Source organism: Scyliorhinus canicula, chromosome 2, assembly GCF_902713615.1.
Source record: "Scyliorhinus canicula chromosome 2, sScyCan1.1, whole genome shotgun sequence".
In the NCBI taxonomy this organism is placed as follows: Eukaryota; Metazoa; Chordata; class Chondrichthyes; order Carcharhiniformes; family Scyliorhinidae; genus Scyliorhinus; species Scyliorhinus canicula.
Window position 1 is genome coordinate 94,843,421 of NC_052147.1, and position 26,310 is coordinate 94,869,730.

The following is a 26,310-nucleotide window of genomic DNA, read 5'->3' on the forward strand; positions in this document are numbered from 1 at the left end:
TGTGTCAGTACATTAAAGTGAGCAACATGGCTTCACCTGAATGATGCCACGAATGGAAAACTGCATATAGTTACAACGACTTAGATGATGGGATAGAGAACCATATAATCCAAGTTTACTGATGACACATATTACGATCCCAGAGCAAATCCCAACAGTGGCTAGGATACTGGACAGAAATCCAATATTTTAATTTTGTAAGACCGAGAGGAAAGGATACTTCGCTCCAGGAGTGATTGCACGAAGAAATAGGAAAATAATATATTAAAACAAACTTTATTAGACACAGTATTCAAATCTTTAACATCACACCAGAAAATAGCATACAATTACTTTTTACTCTTTTGTGGGAAGCGAGCGTCGCTGGTTAGGCCAGCATTTATTGCCCATCCCTAGTTGCCCTTCAGAAGGTGGTGGCGAGTTGCCTTCTTGAACCCCTGCAGTCCTTGAGGTGTAGGTACAACCACTGTGCTGGAAGAGAGGGAGTTCCAGGATGTTGCCCCAACGACAGTGAAGGAGCGGCAACATATTTCCAAGTCAGGATGGTGAGTGACTTGGACGGCAACCTCCCAGGTGGTGGGGTTCCCAGGTAAATGTTGCGCTTGTCCTTCAAGATGGTAGTGGTCGTGGGTTTGGAAGTTGTCTGGGGAACCTTGGTGAGTTACTGCAATGCATCTTGTAGATGATACACATGGCTGCCACTGTTCGTCAGTAGTAGAGGGTTTGAATGTTTGTGGAAGGGGGAGGAATCAGACAGGCTGCTTGTCCTGGATGGTGTCTAGTCTTGAGTGTTGTTGGAGCTGCACTTATCCAGCCAAGTGGAGAGTATTCCATACACTTCTGACGTGTGCCTTGTAGATGATGGACATGCTTGGGGGGGGGGGGGGGGGGGGGGGGAGGATCCGAGAGGTTATTTACTCACCTTGGGATTCCTAGCCTTTGACCTGCCCTGGTAGCCACAGTTTAACGTGGCTAGTCCAGTTCAGTTTCTAGACTTGCCCTGAAGCAATATTACTCAATACAGTGAGTACAATGCCTTAAATTGCTATCCTTATTCCCACTTAACCAACAAGAAAATAAACCATCTTGGCTCATAATCCACCTTAAATACCAAGGCACTGAAGAATACTTGCTTTACAGAGATATTCTTTCAGAATTAGATTGTTTAATACTGCTTTATAGAAAAGACCTTATTCCTGTCAGAAACTTTGGCTGTATGTCTTTAAAACTTGTCTCAACTGGCTTGTTTCGACTCTCCCTTGTCCTCAGATAAGACTGCACTGCTTTAAAGACTGTTCATCTCTTTTTAACTAAACTGTAGAAAGCAAAACCTGACTTGCAGGCCCAGTTTCATCCAGAACAGAACTGAACTGAAAATGCTTTTTGAAAAAACCTTGATGCCATAGCACTGCCCAGCAATACATAATCTCACTGAGCTGAAAACTAATCAACTCCCCAGGGAATCCCCTTAATCAAAACAAAGTTGCATTAGCCCAAAATTTGTTTTAAATATTTTTATTCTCCTTTTTCACATTTTCTCCCAAATTTACACCCACCAATAAACAATAATCAATAACGAATGTAATGTCAATTCCCATATCAATAATAACGATCCCATCCTCCCACCAAACCCCAAACATTACCCGCATGTTAACATAAACAAATGACAAAAAGGAATCACCCATAGTCACCACTAACACCTGCAGTCCCTCTCGACCTCCCCCGCATGTTCAATGTGATCCAATTCTCGAAAGTGCGTAATGAATAACGCCCATGAATTGTAGAACCCATTCATCCTTCCCCTCAGTTCAAATTTGGCCTTTTCAAGCATCAAGAATTCCAGCAGGTCCACCCGCCTCGCCAGGGCAGGGTGGAGAGGTTGATCTCCACCCTAACAGGATCCGCCTTCGGGTGATCAACTGCTTCTGCACCCGTTTCCAACCCCGGCTGGTCCGACACCCCGAATATGGCCTCCCGAGGGCCCAGGTCCAGTTTCACGTGCACCACTTTAGAGATTACCCTAAAAACCTCCTTCCAGTAATCCTCCAGCTTTGGACATAACCAAAACATATGAACGTGGTTTGTAGGCCCGCCCCGCAACATTCGCACACACATCTTCTACCCCCTCGCCCTTGTAAGGTGTGCTCTATACCAGTGTTCTTCAAAGTCGGGGGTGCGACCCGCGGGTGGGTCGCAGGAGGGTCGCGGAGCCGTTGTCCGTGGCGCTCCCGATCGCGCAGATCCCGGCGCAGAAGCCGGCTTTTCATAACGCCGGCTGCCAGTGGCCGTGAACATGTGGGGAAAAAATATTCGGCCGTATTGCGCATGCGCGCACGATCATCGGCACGCACGCGCATTGCAGCCGCTTTTTTTTTAAACGGTTGCAGCTTTTTATTTGGTTTTTATTCACTTATTCATTTATTTTATTAATTTTTTTCATTTATTTTATTCTTTCTTTTACAAGTTTGGGGGGGTTTATTCATTTTTTTCATTTATTTTACTCATTTTATTTTACAAATTCGGGGGGGGGTTTATTCATTTGTTTCATTTATTTTACTCATTTTATTTTTTTATTTTTTTACAAGTTCAGGGGGGTTTATTTGATAAAATTTTACAGGAAAAAAATTCAGAACTTTGGACAGATGGAGACTCCATACTTTCCGACACCGGAAGGCTTCACCTTCATCCAACAGATTCCATTGGAGGAGCGTGTACGAGGGCCAAAGGGACCCAAAACCATTTCCTCCATTTGTCAGCAGCAAACAAGATAAGGGAAAATGGTGGGTCGCGCAGGTCGGCTGGCGTGGGTTGCGAAGGTCGGCCGGCATGGGTTGCGATGGTCGGCCGGGTTGGGTCCTGAAGGTAGGCTGGTTGGTAAAATGAATTCCCGGAAAAAAAGTTTGAAAAACACTGCTCTATACACCACCTTCAGCTGTATCAGCCACAACCTCACACACGAGGTGGAGGCGTTCACCCTCCGGAGCACCTCACACCAGAACCCCCCCTCCATACCCTCGCCCAATTCTTCCTCCCACTTTGCCTTGATCCCTTCCAGTGGCGCCTTCTCCTCCTCTAAAATAGCCCTGTAAACTGGTGATACTACCCCCTTCTCCAATCCTCCTGTTGTCAGCACCTCCTCCAGCAATGTGGAAGCCGGCTCTACTGGGAAGCTCTGTATCTCCTTTCTGGCAATGTCTCGAACCTGCATGTATGTAAATATTTCCCCCTGCTCCAGCCCGTGCTTCGCTCCCAGCTCTTTCAATCCCGCAAACCGACCCCCAAGAAACAAATATTTTCGTGTCTTAATTTCTTTATCCTCCCATCTCCGAAAATTTCCATCCCACTTCCCTGGCTCAAATCTAGGGTTCCCCGAATCGGCATTTCCCTTGACCCTGCCCCCAACCCGAAGTGCTGGCAAAACTGCCTCCAAATTCTCAACGAATATATTACTACCGGACTAATCCAAGATTTTATGATGATTAATCGCACCTCTGGCTCCTAAAAGCTTTGTTATCTTTCATCCCAAGATTCTTTTAAAACATAACTTCAGCAGTCAAACACACGCTAACCCAGGCTTTTAACCCTTACTTCACCAAATACTTACAATATAGCTGAAATTTCTGAATTGGAAACATTGTATGCAGTATAGGCAGACGCATAAAATTGAAATAGACATTAATAGATTAGTGGAATAGACAAAACTGCCAAATGGCTTGTTATGTAGGCAACTTTGGGATCATCCACTTAAGACCTACAAATTATGTATCAGAGTACATTCTAAACAGTGAAACATAGAAACAATAAAGGTCCAAAGTTATTTGTGCATAGATTGTTAAAATGTCATGGACAGAAATTTACCAAAAGACTAATGGGATGCTAACTTTTATTTCTAGAGGACTGGAATACAAATGGGTAGAAATTATACTACAGCTATACAAATCCCTATTTAGATCACCCGGAGTACTTTTCTGGCCACTCACATTTTAGAAAGGATATTTGATTTTGAAAGGAGTGCGGGGCAGGTATACCATAATGATACCAAGCTTCTAAGGGTTAAATTACAAGGAAACATTTTAAAAACTAGGGTTGTATTTTTTGGTGTTTAGAAGGTTAGGCTGTGATTTGATAAAAGTTTTCAAGATATTAAAGGGAACTGACAGGGTAAATAGAAAGAAACTTAATTCTACTGGTTGGAAAATTAAGCAACAAAGTCAATACCTACAATTTGGAGCCAGGCCTTTCAAGTGTGATGTTAAGAAACACTTCTATTCATTAAGGGTTGTAGAGGTTTGGAACTCTCTTTCACAAACAGCAGTTGGTGCTTTCACGGTTCGATTCCCGTAACAGCCTCCCCGAACAGGCACTGGAATGTGGCGACTAGGGGTTTTTCACAGTAACTTCATTTGAAGCCTACTCATGACAATAAGCGATTTTTATTTCATTTCATTTCAAATGAGAGATTGAAAGATTTTCGTTAGCCAAAGGCATTAGGAATATGGGGCAAAAGGGTTGGAGCACAGATCAATCTTGATTTTATTAAATGGGGAAACAGGCTTGTGGGCCTTGTCCCTGAACGTTTGTAATACTTGGGATATTTCCACTGGATTTGAGAAGGCCAATGGGAGAATTTAATGCTGCAAATTCAGGAATACGTGGGCAGGTAAGGCGTGGGAGGTGCCGCTTCCCCATGTCATGAGGGAATTGGACAGATGACATAGGTTTGACCGTTGTATGTGCCTAGAGAGGTTGAAAGAACAAGATTGTGTTAAAGGGCTGATGCAATTTACTGATTCTAAAAGTAGTCACCAAATGTGCAGGGAAAGCCTTCCTTATTCACCCTTGAAACAGACAAAAATTGGAAGCAAATTGGTCATGTTCTGGGATTATTTAAAGGGCAATGCAACCATAATAATAATAATAATCTTTATTGTCACAAGTAGGCTTGCATGAACACTGCAATGAAATTACTGTAAAAAGCCCCTAGTCACCACATTCCGGCACCTGTTCACGTACAGGGAGGGAGAATTCCGAATGTCCAAATTACCTAAGTCTTTCGGGATTTGTGGGAGAAAACTGGAACATCTGGAGGAAACCCACGCAGACATGGGGAGAACGTGCAGACTCCACACAGACAGTGACCCAAGCTGCGAATCTAATCTGGGACCCTGACTCTGTGAAGCAACAGTGCTAACCACTGTGCTACCGTGCTGCCCAGTTGCATCTGAAATGCTTTTGGCTTATTGTGCCCAAGCAATGTTGGTGGAAGCTCTATGGTGAATTTCTAGAGGAGTTTGAAAGTTTCTGCTAACTACAGAAAGATAGTCTATACCATGAGTAGGGCATGCAGAGGAAGAGGCAGAGAGGAGAACCTCTGCAAGGAGGGAGGAAAAAGGGCTCTCCTTAGAAGTCCTTACCCTGAGAGGATTTTTCATTAAGCACCAGTTCTGTGTTAGGATGAGTCAGGAGCAGTGCCTAAGGTAGCTTTGTTTCACTAAGAAAGTAGTAACTGTGTTGTGTCACCTCTTTCACGAAGTCCCAGAGCCTCTACACAAAGCCAGGTCACCCCTCCCAACAAATGTGAACATCACCATTGTCTTTTTATTCTTTGCAACTGAATATTTCCAGATTGGGGTTGATGACATTAACTACATGCTGGAATTCACTGCACATAGGAATCCTTGGGAGGTGACAGAGGTAGGATACAGGAGGAAGAGGACTTCTTCACCTTCTCCCTGAGGAGAGAAGACCAGGATGAAAGGCATATGTCCTTCAGCAGAATCACATTTGGTGTTGGACATTGAGCTTTGCAAGTACTGGCTGGCTGGCTGGGTACAGTCTGTACCGTGCTTGTTATGTGGCTGGAACATGCTAGTTGTTACAGTCAGTCAGCTGTTGGGATATACGGTCTACATCCAGCACCTCACTGACATGAAATTCATATACTACTTTATTCATTTGCATGATTGTCAGGATGTTTTTTTTTGACTCGGCGGCAGCACCTTGCTAGTGGCACAAATCACTTGTGTTGCTACTGCCTTTCAACAACATGAAACAGTTATTTTCACCTATTGTTCAAATGTTTTGAGATACCTTGCTCTTCCAGGGTAATCTGAGGTAACCTTGCACTTTTCAGGCCTGAAAGTGACTGCTTTAGGTCAATTCATCAGTTTGCATGATGTACAGTGCAAAATGATTCAATCAGGGCAGCCATTATCCCACCCGAAGCCTTTGTTCCCTTTATATTCGATATTCTTGCAAATTGTCCCGATAAATGCAAGCCAAAAAGCTTTGATGGAAGAAAATGTGTTTTTTTTTCAGCGATACTCCCTTGTCAATGTTTGGACCAAATTAGTAATTAGGTCTGGAGCGTAATGGCCCTGGTGAAACCCACACTGAGTACTGGTGAACGGGTTAATGCTATATAAGTGACATTAAATAGCACTGACCATTACTTTTTCCAACACTTTGCTGATTATTGATCACCTGGTAATTGGCCAAATTGTATTTTTCTTGCTTTTTGTGGACAGAAAAGTCCTGGAAAATCTTTGACATGGTTGGGTTGATGCCAGTGTTGTAGATCTACTGGAACTGCTTAGCTAAGGACCCGGCTAGATATGGAGCATCAAGTATTCGGTCCTGCAGCCGGGAATCTTTTAAGGGCCCGTAGCTTATGCTGTATCCAGTGCTTTCAGCCATTTACTGATATCACCTAGAGTGAATCAAATTGTTGTTAGGCTGGCAACTGTGATGGTGGGGTCCTCATGAGGAGGCCAAGATGGATCATCCACATGGTACTTCTGGCTGAAGACCATTGCAAATGCTTCAGCCTTGTCTTTTGCATTGACTGCTGTGCTCTGCCATCTTAGAGGATGGGGTTGTTTTTATAGTCTGCCCGTTTTTTTTGTTTGTTTGTCTACTACCATTCACACCTGGATGCAGTACAGTTTTGATCTGATCATCGATTGCGGATTGCTTAACTCTGCATATAATCTGCTGCGTCCACTGTTTAGCATGCATGTGATCCTATGCTGTAGCTTCAACAGGTTGTCATCTCACCTGCAGGTATGCATGGACAGCTATGGTTCATCAATGTCTTCCTATATTAGTCCCAATGTGGTCATCATCTGAGCCCCCTTCAGCCCACATGATCTTACCCAGTCCCTGGCTTGCCTGCAGCCCACTCTGGACCACATGCAGATCCCGACTCTAAGCTGGCTTCTGATGTCTGCGCAGTGTCAGGATCTCCGCTGTTAGGTCAAATGATTGTGCGTTTTCCTTCCTCATTCTTCTCGCTGTGAGGGTGCAAGGCTGAGCGACCTGCAATCTATGTGTTGTAAAGAGTTTGTGTTGCCAGCGCCTGCAATCTCGACCCCCTACATAAATCCGCCTCCATCCTTACCCACAAAACCTCCGCATCACTATTCCAACCCTGTTCCTTCTCTGCGTTCACCACCCAGTAATAATATATCAAATTCTATAATTCTAATAGTGTTAAGGGGATAGATAGGATGGAATTTGTTAAGTGTGTTCAGGAAAGTTTCCTCGGGCAGTATGTGGAGGGTCCTACACAGGAAAAGGCAAATCTTGACCTACTCTTGGAAAATTGGCAGGGCAAGTCACTGAGATGGGAGACCACTTTAGGATCAGTGACCACAGTTGTATTCATTTTAATACAGTTTAATACAGTTTTGTAAAGGGACAAAACTGGTCCACAGGTGCAAGTTCTAAATTGGGGCAAGGCAAATTTTGATGGAATTAGACAGGAGCTTGCAAGGGTTGATTGAGTATGCTTTTTTGAGGTCAAAGGGAACTCCAGCAAGTGGGACGCCTTTCAAAGTGAAATAGCTAAGAGTTCAGGGTCTATATGTTCCTGTTAGGGTGAAGGTCAAGGCTGGCAGGAGTAGGGAACCCTGGATGTCAAAACATATTGAGGTTTTTGCCAGGAAATAAGAGGAGGCATGGCTCAGGTACAAGCAGCTGGAATCAAGGGATTCCCTGGAGGTGTACAGGAGGTGTTAGGAGATACTCAAAGAACAAAGAACAATACAGCACAGGAACACGCCCTTCGGCTCTCCAAGCCTTCGCCGATCACGTGTCCTATCTAGGCCAACCGCCTGTGTCCTTCTATACCCTGTCTGTTCGTGTGCCTATCCAGATAAGATTCAAAGGTCACTAACGTATCTGCCTCAATCATCTCACTTGGTAGTGCATTCCAGGCCACCACCACCCTCTGTGTAAAAAACTTCCCCCGCACATCTCCATTGAACCTTTCCCCCCTCACCTTGAACTTGTGCCCCTTTGTAATTGTAATTTCTGCCCTGGGAAAAAGCCTCTAACTGTTCACCCTATCTATACCCCTAATAATTTTATAAACTTCTGTCAGATCGCCCCTCAGCCTCCGTCTCTCTAGGGTGAACAATCCCAGTTTATTCAATCTCTCCTTGTAGCTAATAACCTCCAAACCAGGCAACATCCTGGTAAACCTTTCTATACTCTCTCCAAAGCTTCCACATCCTTCTGATAGTGCGGTGACTAGAATTGGACACAGTATTCCAAATATGGCCTAACCAATGTTCTATATAATTTTTGAGCTTTTATACTCAATACCTCATAAGGCAACACCACATGCTTTCTTTACCACCATTTCCACCCGCGCTGCCACTTTTAAGGATCTGTGGACCTGCACACCTAGATCTTTCTCTGTCACTATGCTCCTGATGGTTCTGCATTTATTTTATAGATCCCATCTGAATTGGACCTACCAAAATGCATCACCTCGCATTTGTCCGGGTTAAATTCCATCTGCCATTTCCCTGCCCAATTTTGCAGCCTATCTAGCTCCTGTTGTATTCTCTGACAATCTTCATCACTATCTGCAACTCCTGCAATCTTAGTATTATCCGCATACTTGCTAATCAGACACACTACGTTTTCTTCCAAGTCATTTATATATATTCCAAAGAGCAGAGGTCCCAGAACTGAGGTCCCTGCGATACACCACTAGTTACAGACCCCCATTCGGAAACACATCCTTCCACTGCTACCCTCTGTCTTCTATGACCAAACCAGTTCTGGATCCATCCAGCTAGTTCACCTCTGACCCCATGTGATCTAATCTTTTGCAACAGCTTGCCATGAGGGACCTTATCAAATGCTTTACTAAAGTCCATGAAGACAACATCCACAGCCTTTCCCTCGTCAATCATTTTTGTCACCTCCTCAAAACACTCAATCAAATTAGTGAGACATGACCTCCCTCGTACAAAACCATGCTGTCTGTTGCTATAAGACCATTCACTTCCAAATGTGCATAGATCCTATCCCTGAGAATCTGTTTCAACAATTTCATTATCACTGACGTCAAGGTCACTGGCCTATAATTACCCTGATTATCCTTGCAATCTTCTTAAATAATGGTACAACATTGGCTATCCTCCGATTCTCTGGGATCTCACCTGTGGCCAATGAGGACACAAAGATTCCTGGCAGAGGCCCAGCAATTGCATCGCTTGCCTCCCTCAGTAATCTGGGATAGATGCCATCAGGCCCTCGGGATTTGGCTACCTTAATGCTTTTTTTTTTAATAAACAATTTTATTGAGGTCGTTTTTGGTTTGTAAACAGTTACAGACATCAACAGAAAGAAAGCAAAAAATGCAAAAATGTGCAAACATCCACGCACATTCAATACTTCAATCGTACCATACTGCACAAGCCCGCTCCTCTCCCACCGGTACTACCCGCCATTTTATTCCTCCTACTCTACTCTACTCTTTCTCTCCCCCCCCCCCCCCTGCTGACGCTCACTCTCCCGCACAGAAGTCAATAAATGGTTGCCACCTCCAGGCAATCCCCTGTACAGATCCCCTCAAGGCAAACTTAATTTTTTCCGTACCCAGGAAACTCAACATGTCCGAAAGCCACAACTCAGTCTTCGGGGGCTTTGAGTCCCTCCACGCCAATAGTATTCGTCACCGGGCTATCAGGGAAGCAAAGGCCAAAACATCGGCCTCTTTCTCCCCCTGGACACCCGGGTCTTCCGAAACCCCAAAAATTGCCACCCCTGGACCCATCGCCACCCTTGTTTTTAGCACCCGGGACATGACGCCCGCAAATCCTTCCCAGTACCCCCTAAGCTTAGGGCATGCCCAAAACATGTGAACGTGGTTCGCTGGTCCTCCCGCGACCTAGCGCATTTGTCCTCTATCCCAAAGGATTTTCTCATCTGAGCCACCGTCATGTGGGCCCGGTGAACGACCTTAAATTGAATCAGCCCGAGCCTGGCACATGTCGCGGTCGAATTTATCCTACTCAGGGTCTCTGCCCACAGCCCGTCCTCCACTTCCCCGCCTAGCTCCTCCTCCCATTTACGTTTCAGTTCCTCCGTCTGGGACCCTTCCTCCCTCATGAGCACCTTATAAATATTAGAGACTCTACCCTCCCCTTCTTCCCCCCTAGAGACTATTCTGTCTTGGATCCCCATTGGTGGGAGGCGTGGGAAAGATGGGACCTGTCTACGAACAAAGTCCCGCAACTGTAGGTACCTAAACTCATTTCCCCTTACCAGCCCAAATTTCTCCTCCAAGCGCCTCAAACTCGCAAAGCTCCCTTCCAGGAACATATCGCCCACCCTTCCCACCCCCACCCGCTGCCATGCTCGAAACCCCCCATCCATACTCCCGGGGGAAAACTGATGATTGGCGCCCAAACCGACACCCCCGTCTCCCCCACATGCCTCCTCCACTGGTCCCATATCCGCAGGGTCGCCACCACCGGGCTGGTGGAGTACCTGGCCGGCGGCAGCGGTAGAGGAGCCGTGACCAGGGCTGCCAAGCTGGAGCCCCTGCACGAAGCCGCCTCCACCCGCTCCCAGATAGACCCTGTACCCACCATCCACTTCCTTATCATAGCGATGTTGGTCGCCCAGTAATAATTAATCAGACTCTGCAAAGCCAGCCCTCCCTCACTGCGGTTCCTCTCCAGCATCGCCTTCTTCAGCCGCAGGGATTTTCCCGCCCAGACAAAGCTCATGATCATCCTGTTAACTCTTTTGAAGAAGGACTGTGGGACAAAGATCGGGAGGCACTGAAAAACAAACAGAAATCTAGGGAGGATTGTCATCTTTACAGTCTGCACCCTCCCTGCCAGCGACAGCGGGAGTGCATCCCATTTCCGAAACTCTCCCTTCATTTGCTCCACCACCCTGGCCAAATTTAACTTGTGCAGCCTGGATTCCCAAATACCGGAAATTTTCCTCAACCAGCCTAAACGGTAGCCCTCTCAATATGTTCTCCTGGCCCCTTGCCTGTACCACAAACATTTCACTCTTGGCCGTATTTAATTTGTATCCTGAAAACTGGCCGAACTTCCTCAACATTCCCAGTATACCTCCCATCCCGGCCACTGGGTCACACACGTAGAGGAGCAGGTCGCCTGCGTAAAGAGAGACCCTATGTTCTACCCCGCCCCTCACCATCCCCTTCCATCCCTCTGCGGCTCTCAGCGCAATCGCCAGTGGCTCTATGGCCAGCGCAAACAGCTGCGGGGAGAGCGGGCAGCCCTGTCTGGTCCCTCGGTACAGCCTAAAGTACTCCGACACTTCTCTGTTAGTCCTGACGCTGGCCTTCGGGGCCTGATATAATAATTTGATCCAATCCACCAGTCCCTCCCCGAACCCAACCGTCCGAGCACCTCCCATAGATAGTCCCACTCCACCCGGTCAAAGGCCTTCTCGGCATCCATAGCCACCACTACCTCCACCTCTCTACCCGCCGGGGGCATCATTATCACATTAAGTAATCTTCTCAGGTTGGCCGCCAGCTGCCTACCTTTCACGAACCCAGTTTGGTCCTCCCCAATCACCTCCGGTACGCAGTCCTCCATTCTAACCGCCAGTACCTTTGCCAGGAGCTTGGCGTCAACATTAATCAGGGAGATTGGCCTGTAGAACCCGCACGCCTCCGGGTCTTTACCCCGCTTCAATATCAGTGATATAGTGGCTTGCGACATTGTCGGCGGCAGGGTCCCTCTGTCCCTTGCCTCGTTGAAGACCCTCGCCAAGACCGGGCCCATCAGTTTAGAAAACTTCCTATAAAACTCTACTGGGTATCCATCCGGCCCCGGGGCTTTCCCCGACTGCATGGCCTTTAGGCCCCCCAATACCTCCTCCACTCTAATCGGGGCCCCCAGCTCATACACTCGCCCCCCACCTACTGTTGGGAATGTTAACCCGTCCAGAAATCTTTTCATCTCCTCTGGTTCTTCCGGCGGCTCCGAAGTATACAGCTTGCGATAGAAGTCCCGGAATACCTCATTCAATCCTGCCGGGTCCTCCACTTTGCGCCCCTCCCCATCCATCACTACTTATTTCCCTGGCCTCCTCCCTTTTCCTAAGTTGCTGCGCTAACAGTCTGCTAGCCTTTTCCCCATGTTCGTACACCACGCCCCTCGCCTTCCTAAGCTGTTCCACAGCCCTACTCGTGGATAGTGCCCCCAGTTCTGCCTGTAGTCTCTGCCTCTCCCTGAGTAAAACCTCCCCCGGGGACTCCGCATGCTCTTCATCTATCCGACCCATTTCCCTGACCAATCTATCCATCTCTGCCCTGTCTGCCTTGGCTCTGTGGGCCCCAATTGAAATCAACTCCCCCCACACTACTGCCTTTAGCGCCTCCCACAGGGTCGCCGCTGAGACCTCCCCCGTGTCATTCACCTGCAGGTAATTTCGCATACACCTCCGAAGCCTCTCACAGATCCCCTCTTCCGACAGCAGTCCCACGTCTAGCCTCCATTGCGGGCGTTGGTAGCTTCCCCCCCCCCCCCCCCCTCCCGATCTGCAGATCTACCCAGTGCGGGGCATGGTCTGAGATAGTAATTGCCGAATATTCCGTGTTCTTTACCTCCCCCATACAATCCCTGCCTAGTACGAAGAAATCTATCCTAGAATATACTTTATGGATGTGCGAGTAAAACGAGTTGCCCCTTCCTGTCGGCTGTCTGGCTCTCCAGGGGTCCACTGCCCCCATTTGCTCCATAAACCCTTTCAGCTCCCTTGCCATTGCTTGGAGACTACCCGTTCTGGGACACGACCGATCCAAAGCCGGGTCAAGGACCATGTTAAAGTTCCCCCCCATTATTAGCCTGCGAGAGTCCAGGTCCGGGATCTTCCCCAGCACTCTTTTAATGAAGTCCACATCATCCCAGTTCAGGGCATATATATTCACCAGCACCACTCTTCTCCCCTGCAGTCTGCCCCGTACCATCAGGTATCTGCCCCCCCTGTCTGCGGCTATGCCCTCCGCCTCAAATTGCACCCGCTTGTTGATCATGATTGCCACCCCCCTGGACTTCGAATCCAAGTCCGAGTGAAAGACCTGGCTAATCCAGCCCTTCCTTAGCCTGGTCTGGTCAGACACTTTCAGATGTGTCTCCTGCAACATAATTACGTCCGCCCTCGGGGCCTGCAAGTGCACAAACACCCGCGCCCTCTTAACCGGCCCATTCAGTCCCCTGACGTTCCAGGTGATCAGCCTGGTCGGGGTCAGCCATAGCCTTTCTCGGGCCGGCCTCCGGCCCGTGCGTCGCGCCATTCCTGGCCCGCCCTTTGACTGCCTCCACTCTCGACCTCCTTTCCAGTGCCTATTTCAAGTCCCTCCCACGTCAGCGAACCCCCCCCCCCACCTGGCTCCTTTGACTAGCCAATCTGCTAGCCCGGTGACTCAACACTCCGGCGCCTTCCTGTCTCATTCCCATTGTTTCCCCATCCTCCTCCCCGGCGCCCCATCCCCCGCTCCAACCCACTGGAGCAAACTCACTGGCACAGGAAGGCATGGACGTCAACAAAACAACAACAACAACAAAAAAAACCGCATCCCACGTCCTTGACCCCCCTTGCTGACCGGCCCCCCTTCGTTACCGTGCCGGCTCCAGTGTCCTCCGCGAGTTGCACAAAAAGTACAAATCCGCCCATAAAGGAAAAAAATGAAAAAAGAGGAAAAAAAAACATAAGAGAAATCACAAACAAAAAAAAAACCCAAACCAATGTCCATGAACAAAGGAGAGTCCCAAATGTTCCGCTTGGCACCTTTGACCCAGCAAACCATTGACCAGCAGTCCAGGCCCATTCACGTACCTTCCTACGGTAGTCCTCGGGCCCTAATTCGCATCTGTGGGGCCTCTTTTCGGGACCAGCCCCTGATTCCTCGCAAAGTCCATCGCTTCTTCAGGCTCGGAGAAGTAGTGGTGCTGACCCTGGTGCGTGACCCATAAACGAGCCGGGAACAGCAGACCAAACTTCACATACTTCTTGAACAGCACCTCCTTGACATTCTTAAAGGCTGCTCGCCGCCGAGCCACCTCCTGGCTTAGGTCCTGGTAAATTCGGAGGACACTGTTGTTCCACGCGCTGCTCCTAGCGCTCTTTGCCCACCGCAGCACCCACTCCTTGTCCACGAACCTGTGGAACCTAATCACCATCGGGCGAGGGGGGCCCGCCTGGCCGCCCCTGCCTCGCCTGCACTCTGTATGACCCCTCCAGCTCCGATGGTCGCGGAAAGGCTTCGGCCCCCATCAGCTGCATCAATAGGTCTGCTACCACTTCCGGTGATGGCGATGACGTAGGAACCCGCACATTTGGGAGCTCCCGTTTCAAACAGAAAACGGAAATTTTTCGACGTCTCCCGGTGGGAGAAGGTGTGCTGATCGACTTTCTCCGCAGTTCATGACTCGAACTCGGAGTGGAAAGGGGGAAAAAACGGCAGCAGCACCCCAGGAATCCAAGATGGCGGCCGGCGCAGCTCCAGAGGAGTGGAAGCAGTGGGCCCTGGAGCAACAAGCTGCTCTCCTGCGCTGTTTTGCAGATTTCAAGGCTGAGGTACTGAGCTCTCTGCAGGAAACAAACAAAAGGCTCTCGGAGATTCAGACGACCCAGGGTGCTGCCATCAAGGCGTTGCAGATGCAGGCCACTGAACGAGAGGAGGAGGCCGTGGTCCTCATGAGTAAGGTGGAGCGGCACGAGGCACTCCTCAAGAAGTAGCAGGACCGCTTTGAGGAGCTTGATCACCGCATGAGGCGGAAAAATCTGCGGATCTTGGGCCTCGCGGAGGGACTGGAGGGGTCGGACCTGACAACCTACGTGGCTTCGATCCTGAACTCGCTAGTGGGGGCCGGGTCTTTCCATCTGCCCCTGGAGCTGGAGGGAGCCTACAGGGTACTCGCCAGGAGGCCTAAGGAGAATGAACCCCCGCGTGCGGTGCTGGTGAGGTTCCACCGGTTCAGTGATCGGGAGTGTGTGCTGCGCTGGGCCAAGAAGGTGAAGAGCAGCAACTGGGAGAATGGGGTAGTACGGATCTACCAGGATTGGAGTGCGGAGGTGGCTAAGCGGCGGTCCGGGTTTAATCGGACGAAAGAGGTGCTTTGCAAGAAGAAGATAAAGTTCGGAATGTTGCAGCCTGCGCGCCTGTGGGTAACTTATTCGGACCGGCATTATTTCGATTCCCCGGAGGAGGCCTGCGTGGGCCTTAGTGCGGACGGAGAAACTGGACTTGAACGAGGGGTTGGGGGTTGCGGGGTCGGTTGTAATGCTTTATTGCTGGTTTCTGCTGTTGCTGTGTTCTCTTTTTCTGTACTTTTGCAATTTTGATATGGTTATTTATGGGGGTGTTCTGTTTTTTTTTTGCTGTGGGGCATTGTTTGAGTTTTGTATCTTGCGGGGAGGGTTGGGTGGGTTTGTTGTATTCTATGTCGGGTTGGGGGTATGGAGTGGGGCTGGTATTGGAGCTGCGTCAGAAGGGTGTGGTGGGGCAGTGCGAAAGCGCGGGCTTTCCTCTGCTTTCCCGCGCTGCGGGGCTGGGGGGGGTGGAGACGATGACGGGGGGAGGCGGGGCCACAACTGGTTCTTCCCCACGCTGGAGCGGTGCCTGGAGGAGGGATAGGATGGGGGATGATCCCACTTTGGGAGGGGTCGGGTTATTGGCGGGTGTTTCCGGGTCAGCAGAAGTTAGCTGACCCTGGGAAGTACAATGGAGGACGGTTCGCGGCTAGGAGTGTTCCTAGCCTGGGGTGGGAGGGAGGGGGGGAAAGGGGAATACCAGGTTGCTGCTGGCAGGGTCAGGAAGGAGCTGGTGGGGGCCGGGGGGACAGAGGTGAGGTGTTGTCGCTGTGGGGACTGGGTCAGGCGGGGGGTGCTGGCCTGGGGCGGGCAGTCGACGGGCTATGGCTAGGTTGGTCACTTGGAATGCGAGAGGATTGAATGGGCCGGTGAAGCGGTCGAGGGTACTTGCTCATCTGAGGGGGCTAAAGGCAGATGTGGCAATGCTTCAGGAGACCCACCTGAAGTCCTTCACTGGATTGGTCCAGCTCTAGGACGGGTAGGAGGCCGGCGGCAGCCAAGGTACTGAGAGGGTTTATGGACCGGATGGGTGGGGTGGATCCATGGAGGTTTGTGAGGCCGAGGGCACGGGAGTACTCTTTCTCCTCCCACGTACATAGGGTCTACTCTCGGATAGACTTCCTCTTGGTGAGTAGGGGACTGATTCCGAGAGTGGAGGAGGCCGAGTATTCGGCCATTGCAATCTCCGACCACGCTCCGAATTGGATAGAGTTGGAGATGGGGGAGGTGCGGGACCAGCACACGTTGTGGCGGTTGGATGTGGGGTTGTTGGCGGAGGAGGAGGTGTGTAGGAGGGTCTGGGCAAGTATTGAGGGGTACCTCGGGGTGAATGATACGTGGGAGGTTCAGGTGGGGGTGGTCTGGGAAGCCATGAAGGCAGTGATTCGTGGGGAGCTGATATCCATCCGGGCACACAGGGAGAGGAGCGAGAGGTATAGACTGGTGGGAAAGATGCTGGAGGTACACAGAGGCACCAGAGGAGGGACTGTTGGGGGAGAGGCGTAGCCTGCAGGCTAAATTTGATTTGCTGACCACTAGAAAGGCGGAGGCACAGTGGAGGAAGGCACAAGGGGCAGTGTACGAACATGGTGAAAAGGCGAGTAGGATGCTGGCTCATCAACTCCGCAAGCGGGATGCAGCTAAGGAAATTGCTGGAGTGAGAGACAAGAGTGGGAATGTGGTGCGGAAGGGGGTAGAGGTGAATGAGATCTTCAAGGACTTGTACGGGGAACTGTACCGGTCGGAGCCAACGGGGGAGAGGAGGGGAATGGAGAGGTTCCTCGACGGGCATTCTTTCCCGAAGGTTTGTGGACCTAGTGGGCCACTTGCTGGTGCGGACACTTAATAAAGCGTGGGAAGGGGGGACTTTGCCCCCGACGATGTCGCGGGCGCTGATCTCGTTAATCTTAAAGAGGGACACGGTCCCCCAGCAGTGTGATTCATACAGGCCCATATCTCTCCTCAACGTAGATGCCAAGGTGCTGGCAAAAATCCTGGCCACCAGGATAGAGGACTGTGTGCCAGGGGTTGTACACGAGGACCAGACAGGGTTTGTGAAGGGAAGGCAGCTGAACACGAATGTGCGGAGATTGTTGACTGTCATCATGATGCCGGCGATTGAGGGGGAGGCAGAGATAGTGGTGTCGCTGGATGCGGAGAAGGCCTTCGATAGAATGGAGTGGGGGTACTTATGGGAGGTGTTGGGGAGGTTTGGATTTGGTGAAGGGTTTATTAGATGGGTGAGGCTGCTATATGAGGCCCCGATGGCGTGCGTGGCCACGAATGGGAGGAGGTCGGAGTACTTCCGGCTTTACCGAGGGACCAGGCAGGGTTGCCCCCTGTCCCCCTTGTTGTTTGCATTGGCAATCGAGCCGCTGGCGATGGCGTTGAGGGATTCAGAGAGGTGGAGAGGTTTGGTGCGAAGTGGGGAGGAACATAGGGTGTCGTTGTATGCCGATGACCTGTTACTGTATGTGGCGGACCCGGTGGGAGGGATGCCGGGGGTGATGGAGCTGCTAGCTGAGTTTGGGACCTTTTCAGGTTATAAACTAAATTTAGGCAAGAGTGAGGTGTTTGTGGTGCACCCTGGAGATCAGGAGGAAGGAATTGGTAGGCTCCCGCTTAGGCGGGCAGGGGAGAGTTTTAGGTACCTGGGGGTGCAGGTGGCCAGGTACTGGGGGACTCTTCACAAACATAATTTCACCAGGCTTGTAGATCAGATGGAGGAGGAGTTCAAGAGGTGGGACATGCTGCCATTGTCGTTGGTGGGGAGGGTGCAGTCCGTTAAAATGACGGTGCTTCCGAGGTTCTTGTTCCTCTTTCAGTGCCTGCCCATCTTCATCCCCAGGGCCTTCTTTAGGAGAGTGACTAGCAGTATCTTGAGCTTAGTGTGGGCACATGGGACTCCGAGAGTGAAGAGGGTTTTCCTGGAGCGAGGGAGGGATAGAGGCGGGCTGGCGCTGCCCAACCTTTTGGGGTACTATTGGACGGCCAATGTGTCAATGGTGCGTAAATGGGTAATGGAGGGGGGAGGGGCGGCGTGGAAAAGAATGGAGATGCCGTCATGTAGAGGTACAAGCCTGGGTGCCATGGTAACAGCGCTGTTGCCGCTCTCCCCTAAGAGGTATACCACGAGCCCGGTGGTGGCGGCGACCCTAAGAATCTGGGGACAGTGGAGACGGCATAGGGGGGAAACAGGGGGCTCGATGGAGGCTCCATTGGGTGGCAACCATCGGTTCATCCCAGGGAACAAGGATGGGGGATTTAGGGGGTGGCAAAGGGTGGGCATCAGTAAATTGAGGGACCTGTTTATTGGCGGGAGGTTTGCGGGTCTGGGGGAACTGGAAGATAAATTTGGGCTTCCCCAAGGGAACATGTTCAGATACTTGCAGGTAAAGGCGTTTGCTAGGCAACAGGTAGAGGGATTCCCTTTGCTGCCCTTGCGGGGGACGATGGACAGAGTGTTTTCGGGGGTGTGGGTCGGAGAGGGGAAGGTGTCGGACATCTATCAGGTAATGCAGGAGGTGGAGGAGTCGCCAGTGGAGGAGCTGAAGGCTAAATGGGAGCGGGAAAATGGGGAGCAGATAGAGGACGGGACTTGGGCGGATGCCTTTGAGAGAGTCGACTCTTCCTCTTCATGTGCGAGGCTTAGTCTCATCCAATTTAAGGTGCTGCACCGGGCCCACATGTCCGGGACTAGGATGAGTAGGTTCTTTGGGGGTGAGGACAGGTGCACCAGATGCTCGGGGAATCCAGCGAGCCATGCCCATATGTTCTGGGCATGCCCAGCACTGGAAGAATTCTGGAAGGGGGTGGTGGGGACGGTGTCGAGGGTGGTTGGATCCAGGATCAAACCAGGGTGGGAACTCGCGATTTTTGGAGTTGCGGTGGAGCCGGGAGTGCAGGAGGCGAAAGAGACCGGTGTTTTGGCCTTTGCGTCCCTAGTAGCCCGGCGGAGGATCTTGCTGCAGTGGAAGGATGCAAGGCCCCCAAGTGTGGAGACCTGGGTCAATGACATGGCGGGATTTATAAAGTTGGAAAGGGTCAAATATGCCTTGAGAGGATCAGTACAAGGGTTTTATAAACGGTGACAGCCTTTTCTGGACTTCCGGGCTCAAAGATAGGTATCTTGGTCAATAGCAAGGGGGGGGTGTTCCTTATTATTGTTTAAATTTTTTTTTTCCGCTACAATTATGTAACTTAACATTGTGTTAATTTAAGTTGTTGTTAATATGTTGGGTTGTTCATTGAGGAGGGGCGAAGGTTCATGATTGTTGTCATTATTGTTACTGTTGGTATTTTAGTATGGTTGGATGTTGTTGTATAAATTCAAAATTTTTCAATAAAAATTATTTAAAAAAAAATATAGGTCTGCTACAAACGCTGTGGCATCAGCTCCCTCAGCCCCCTACGGGAGGACGACCATCCTCGGGTTGTTCCTTCACGTCCCTATTCTCCAGCTCCTCCACTCTGTCCAGCAGTCTTCTCTGCCGCTCCTTCAGCCCGTCAACTTCTAACGCCGCAACCGTCTGCGCATCCGCCTGCTCCTCCACCGCCTCTCCCAGCTCCTTAACTTTAACATCTTGCGCATCCAGCCTCTGGTTCAGCTGATCCACCGCTCTCTGGATTGGGTCTAAGCTGTGCCACTTCAGCGCTTCAAAACTGGACTTCATTACCTGGAGCATGTTATCCAGCGCCTGCTGGATTGCTGAGACCTTAATGCTTTTTAACACACCTACCACTTCCTCCCTCATAATAACAACCTGTTCTAAAGTGTTTACACATCCTTCAGAGACACCACCAAATCAGCATGTCCCTCTCCTTTGTGAATATCAATGCAAAATGCTCATTGAGGACCTCACCTACTTCCTCTGGTTCTATACATAATTTCCCTCCATTGTCCTTGAGTGGGCTAGCTCTTTGTCTAGCTACCCTCTTGTTCCTAATAGAACATAGAACACTACAGCGCAGTACGGGCCCTTCGGCCCTCGATGTTGCGCCGACCTGTGAAACCATCTGAAGCCTATCTGACCTACACTATTCCATTTTCATCCATATGTCTATCCAGTGACCACTTAAATGCAATAAATTTCCTCAAGAAGGAAATTAGTGGGACAAAAAGGGGCATGAGGTAGCTTTGGTCGAGAGGTTTAAAGTAAATCCAAAGGGATTCTTTAAAAGTATATTAAAGGAATAAGAATAACTCGAGAGAATGGGATTCCTCAAGGACCAAGGCGGACACAAATGCGTGGAACCGCAGGAGATGGGCGAGGTTCTCAATGAATATTTCTCCTCTGTGTTTACCGTGGAGAAAGACATGAAGACTTGGAAACCTGGGAAGGTTAGTGGCGATATATTGGGGACAGTTTGCATTACTGTTGAGGAGGTAATGGATGTATTAAAATGTCTGAAGGTGGATAAATCTCCTGACCCTGACCAGGTATATCCAAGAAAACTGCGTGAGGCTAGAGAAGAAAGTGCGGGAGCTCTGGCTGAGATATTTGCATCATCGTTAGCAAGGTAAAGTACCAGCAGACTGGACTCTAGCAAATGTTGTGCCCTTATTTAAAAAGGGCTGCTAAGAAAAACCTGGGAATTATAGACCGATAATCCGTGGTGGGTAAGTTACTAGAGAGGATTCGGAGGGATAAGATCTGCAGGCATTTGGAAAGACGGTTTGATTAGGAGTAGTCAGCACAGCTTAGTGCATGGGAGATCATGCTTTACAAATTTGCTTTGATGAAGTGACCAGGAAGGTTGATGAGGGCAGGGCATAGTCTATATGGACTTCAGTAAGGCTTTGATAAAGTTCCACATGGAAGGCTGCTCTGGAAGGTTAGATCACATGGAATCCAGGGACAGCTGGCAAATTCAGTATGCAATTGGCTTGATGGTCGGAAGCAGAGGGTATTGGTGGAAGGATGCTTTTCGGACTGGAGGCCTGTGTAGTCACAGTGGTCAGCACTGGGCCCATTGCTGTTTGTTATCCATATCAATGGTGTGGGTGAGAATGTTCAAGGCATGATCAGTAAGTTTGCAGATGACACTAAAATAGGTGATATTGTAGACAGTGATGAAGGTTATCAAAAATTGCAGCAGGACCTTGCAGCTGGGGAAGTGGGCCGAGAAATGGCAAATGGAGTTCAATACAGGATAAGTGTGAGGTGTTGTATTTTGGAAAGCCAAATCAAGGTGGGATTTTCACGGTGAATGGTAGGAACCTAGGGTGTATCGTGGAACAGAGGGACCTTGGAGTTCTGGTGCACGATTCTCTAAAGGTGGAGTCACAGGTAGATAGGGCAGTGAAGAAGACTTTTGGCATGCTGGCCTTCATTAGTCAGGACATTGAGTATAGAAGTTGGAAAGTTATGTTGCAATTGTACAGGACGTTGGTGAGGCCGCACCTGAAGTATTGTGCTCAGTTTTAATAATAATTTATTGTCACAAGTAGGCTTACATTGCAATAAAGTTACTGTGAAAAGCCCCTGGTCGCCACATTCCAACGCCTGTTCGGGTACACAGAGGGAGAATTCAGAATGTCCAAATTACCTAACAAGAACGTCTTTTGGGACTTGTGGGAGGAAACCAGAGCACTGGAAGGAAACCCACACAGATACAGGGAGAACGTGCAGACTCCGCACAGTAAGTGGCCCAGCCCGGAATCGAACCTGAGACCCTGGCGCTTAGTTGGGCTTTTTGGTTGGCATGAACCCGTTTGGCCGAAGGGCCTGTCTCTGTGCTGTAGATTCTATGAAATTCGTGAGCCCAACACCGCGACTGCTGTCCCCTCTGTTGCACCACCTTCCTTACCCTGGCCACCTTCCCCGCTCAGACAAACAAACAAATCAGCACGTGCGTCCCCTTGAAAACTGCCTTGGACAAAAAGATCAGCAGGCACTGAAATAAAAACAAAAATTGTGGTAAAATGTTCATCTTCAGGCTTCCCGGCCCATCAACGGCAGAGGAAGATTATCCCACCTCAACAAATCTGCCTTCACCCTCCCCACCAAACTTGAGAAAATCAACTTCTGAAGACCTGCCCAGTCCCAAGCCACCTGTACCCCCAGATACCTAAAATGAGATGCTGCTAACAAAATGGCAGCCCCTCTACCCCGAACCCTGTCCCAGGAGAGGAAACTACAAAATACTTGCTTTTCCACAAATTCAGCTTATAACCTGAAAACGTTCCAAATCTTTGAAGCAAACCCATTATGTCCTCTGGCGAAGTGCCTGACTCCGAAATGTATAACAGCAAATCATCTGCGTACAAGAACACCCTATGTTCCCGCAACTATTCCCTTCCACAACTCCGAGCTCCTCAGCCCAATGGCCAAAGGCTCTATTGCCAAACAGAAGGGAGAACATGGGGCATCCCTGCCTCATTCTCCGGTGCAACGAAGAATACCCTGAATTCATATCATTCGTGTGCACACTTGTCATCGGCTCCTTGGACAGCAACTTTACCCATGCGACAAACCTAGGCCCAAACTTCTCCAACACTGCAATCAGCTAGCTCCACTATCCCGATCAAACGCCTTCTCCGCATCTAATACCACCACCGCCTTCCCACTGCCGGAGAAAGCACCATATTCAGCAGCTGCCATGCAGTTAATGACAAGCGTCTGCCCTTAACGAACACCATCTGATCCTCCCCAATCACCCTCAGAAGGCACACCTCCAACTTTAATGCCAGCACCTGTGCTAATTTCTTGGCCTTTTACATTCAGCAGAGATATGGGCCTATATGACCCACACTCCACCAGGTCCTTTTCCTTCTTTAACAGCAACTGGATGTCGGCAAACCCCACGTAATCTTGAGCATTTCCCCCAGCAATGGCACCTGCTTATCCTTAAATTTCTTGTAACATTTCATCGGGAACCCATCCAGCCCCGCCGATTTCCCCATCTGCAACTTCCCAATTGCCGCAATCACTTCCACTATCATCACTTTCCACAATGACTTCTCCAGCCCCACCTTCTCCATTTTACCCACCCTCGGGCACTCTAACCTCCCCAAAAACTCTCTCATCACCCCTTCATCCTCTGGTGTCTCTGACTTTGACAAATCCCAATAAAACTCCCGTTCTATCCCGCTCGAACTATCTCCCTCACCGCAGCTTGCTTATGGAGCTGACCTGCCAACAAACCGTCTGCTTTCTCCCCATATTATAGACAACCCCCTTGGCCCTTCTCAGCTGATGCACCGCTTTCCCCATGGACAGCAGATCAAACCTCGCCTGCAACTCCTTCCTCTTCATCAGGAGCCCCAGGTCTGGGTCCCCGTGTACCTCCCGTCCACTTCCAAAATTTCTTCTATTAGTCATTGGCATTTCCCCCTCTCCTCCTTATTCATCTTAGCCTTGAACAAAATCACCTCCCCCTCATCACTGCCTTCAGAGCCTCCCAAATCACCGATGGCGAATCCTCACCCATACTCTTCCATCATCTACCCCATCCGATCACAGAAACTCTGGTCTTCCAAGAACCCCAAATCCAGCCATCACCCCAGCTACTGAACAAACCCTTTCTCCAAGATCACGTCCATCCAATGTGGTGCGTGATCCAAAATCATAATTGTTGAATAATCTGCCGTCTTAACTCCAGCCAACAGCGCCTTCCCTACTGCAAAAAAAATCAATCCTCGAGAACACCTTGTGCACTGGGGAAAATAATGAATACTCCCGAATCTTCAGGTGTAAATACCTCCATGGGCCAACCCCTCCCATGGTATCCAGATTGGGGTACCAGCGTTTTCTTCACAAACCCCATGTCATCCCAATTGGGGGCATATACGCTAACAAACGGCACCAACCTCCCCTCCAGCACGCCCGTTACAATCATGTACCTGGCCCCTGATGCACCACCACCTTCTGTATCTGGAAACTCACCCCCTTGCCCACCAAAATCGCCACTCCTGGGCCCTGCTATCAAACTCTGAATGAAATACCAGGCTCACCCAACCCTTCCTAAGCCACATCTGGTCCTTCATCCTCAGATGGGTCTCTAGCAGCATTAACATCATCAGCTTTCAGATTCTTCAAGTGCCAGAAGACTCTCGCTCTCTTCACCGGTCCCCCAACTCCCTGACAAACACACCAATACAAAGTTTTTAAAAAAGCACATTTAAAAACCCCAGTGGAAAAAAAAATCAAAGAAAAATTATCTCAGTCCACAACATCCAAGTTCAACTCCCAAAACTCATCTCAGTCCCAATCCTTCAGCCTTAGCGAACACTTCCGTCTCCTCTACTGTCTCAAAATAGAAGTCCTTTGAATTGTGCGTCACTCTCAGTTTTGCTGGGTAGACCACTCCAAACCTCACCCCGCTGCTGTACAATGCTGCCTCCACCCGTCCAAAGGCTTGCCTCCTTCTCACCACGTCTGCTGGAAGATCTTAGTATATACATATACCAATGCCTTCCCACATCATGTCCCGCTTCTGTTTCACCCATCTCAAAATCTTCTCCTTCACATGGCAACTGTGGAAGCAGATTATAACCGCCCTTGGAGGCTCATTCGTTTATAGACTCTGATCGGAGCGTCCATTGGGCCCTGTCCAGCTCATAGAGGGAGGGCTTTTCCCCCTCCCCCATCAATTTGGTGAACACGTCCACAAAGTACTCGGTCGGCCTCTGGTCCTCCAACCCCTCGAGCAAGCCCATCCTCCTCAAATTCTGACTCCTCGACCTGTTCTCCAGGTCCTCCACTTTGGCTCTGAGGCCTCTGTTGACCTCCGCTACCCTTTGCAGCTCCTCATCCATCACGCTGAACTGGTCGCTATGCTGCAATAATGCCTCCTCCACCCCCTTCAGCTTCTCTCCTTGCTCCTGTACATCCATTGATGCCTTCGTCAATGCAGCCTTTATCGGGGCAAGCGTTTCCTCCACCCAGCCTTTGAACAAGGTCATCATCTCCCATCTCTAAATGTTTGGTGAACAACCTTTCAAACTCCCCCAATACCATCTCACTCAGAGTTTCAACCGTGTTTGGAGCGGCCTCACCCAATGAACCACCACCTGCCATCTTGCTCCCTGTTGCACTCACAGCAGCACTCGCCGGCGGACTTTCGCTCGCCTCCTTCCTTCCCGATCCTTCCTTCTGGAACTTCGACATTCCACCGATTCCTTAGAACTTCCCACACCAGCTCATCCAAAAGGTTCCCCTGAGACCAGGCATAAAGATCTGAAAAATAAAGACTCTAGGAGGAACCACCAACCGTGCAACCTCCATCTACATGTCACTGGACATCCCATACCTACTACAGTAATTGATTGGATTTTACATGTATTTGATTCAGATTTATTCCAGAGTGCAAAGAATAACATTTCCTTATGCCTTGTGAATACATTATTAGGTTTTCTCTAACCAGTGCAACAAAGAACAGAGCAGAATAGATGTTGGTAGGAGGAACAAAGAAGAAGAAAAGAGAGACTTGCATTTTATAACACCTTTCGCAAGTACTTTGAAGTTCAGTCAATATTATAGTTGAAGAAACCCGACAACCATTTAGGCAGAGGAAAGTCCCACACAAATGAAATACATGAGCAGTTTACCTATTTTGTTTTTGAGGAATAAAAGTTGGCCAGAGACGAACTTCCCAGCTTTCCTTAGAATTATACAATGTATGCTTCTTACATATCATCTGAAATATGGCACCTCCCGCAGTGCAACACTCCCTCAGTGACGCTGACGTGTAAACGTAGATTGGGTGGGATTCTCCACAACCCCCGCAGCAGCGGGATCTTTTGTCCCACTACCTGCCAATGTGGGTCTACTGTTGTATGCAACACCTCACCGCTGGAAATACGTGGCTGGGGTTCACCATCGGCGGGGCTGGAAGATCTCACCAGCTGGAAAATTCCAGCTTATTTGTTCAAGACACTGAACAAAGAACAAAGAGAAGTACAGCACAGGTACAGGTACTTCA

The 26,310-nt window shown here is 49.5% G+C and overlaps 1 protein-coding gene across 1 annotated transcript in view; it reads left to right on the forward strand.

Annotated features, from left to right (window-relative positions):
• Window positions 1-26,310, forward strand: part of rmdn3 (regulator of microtubule dynamics 3) — a 411,523-nt gene that overhangs the window by 151,063 nt on the left and 234,150 nt on the right. The window lies entirely within an intron of this gene.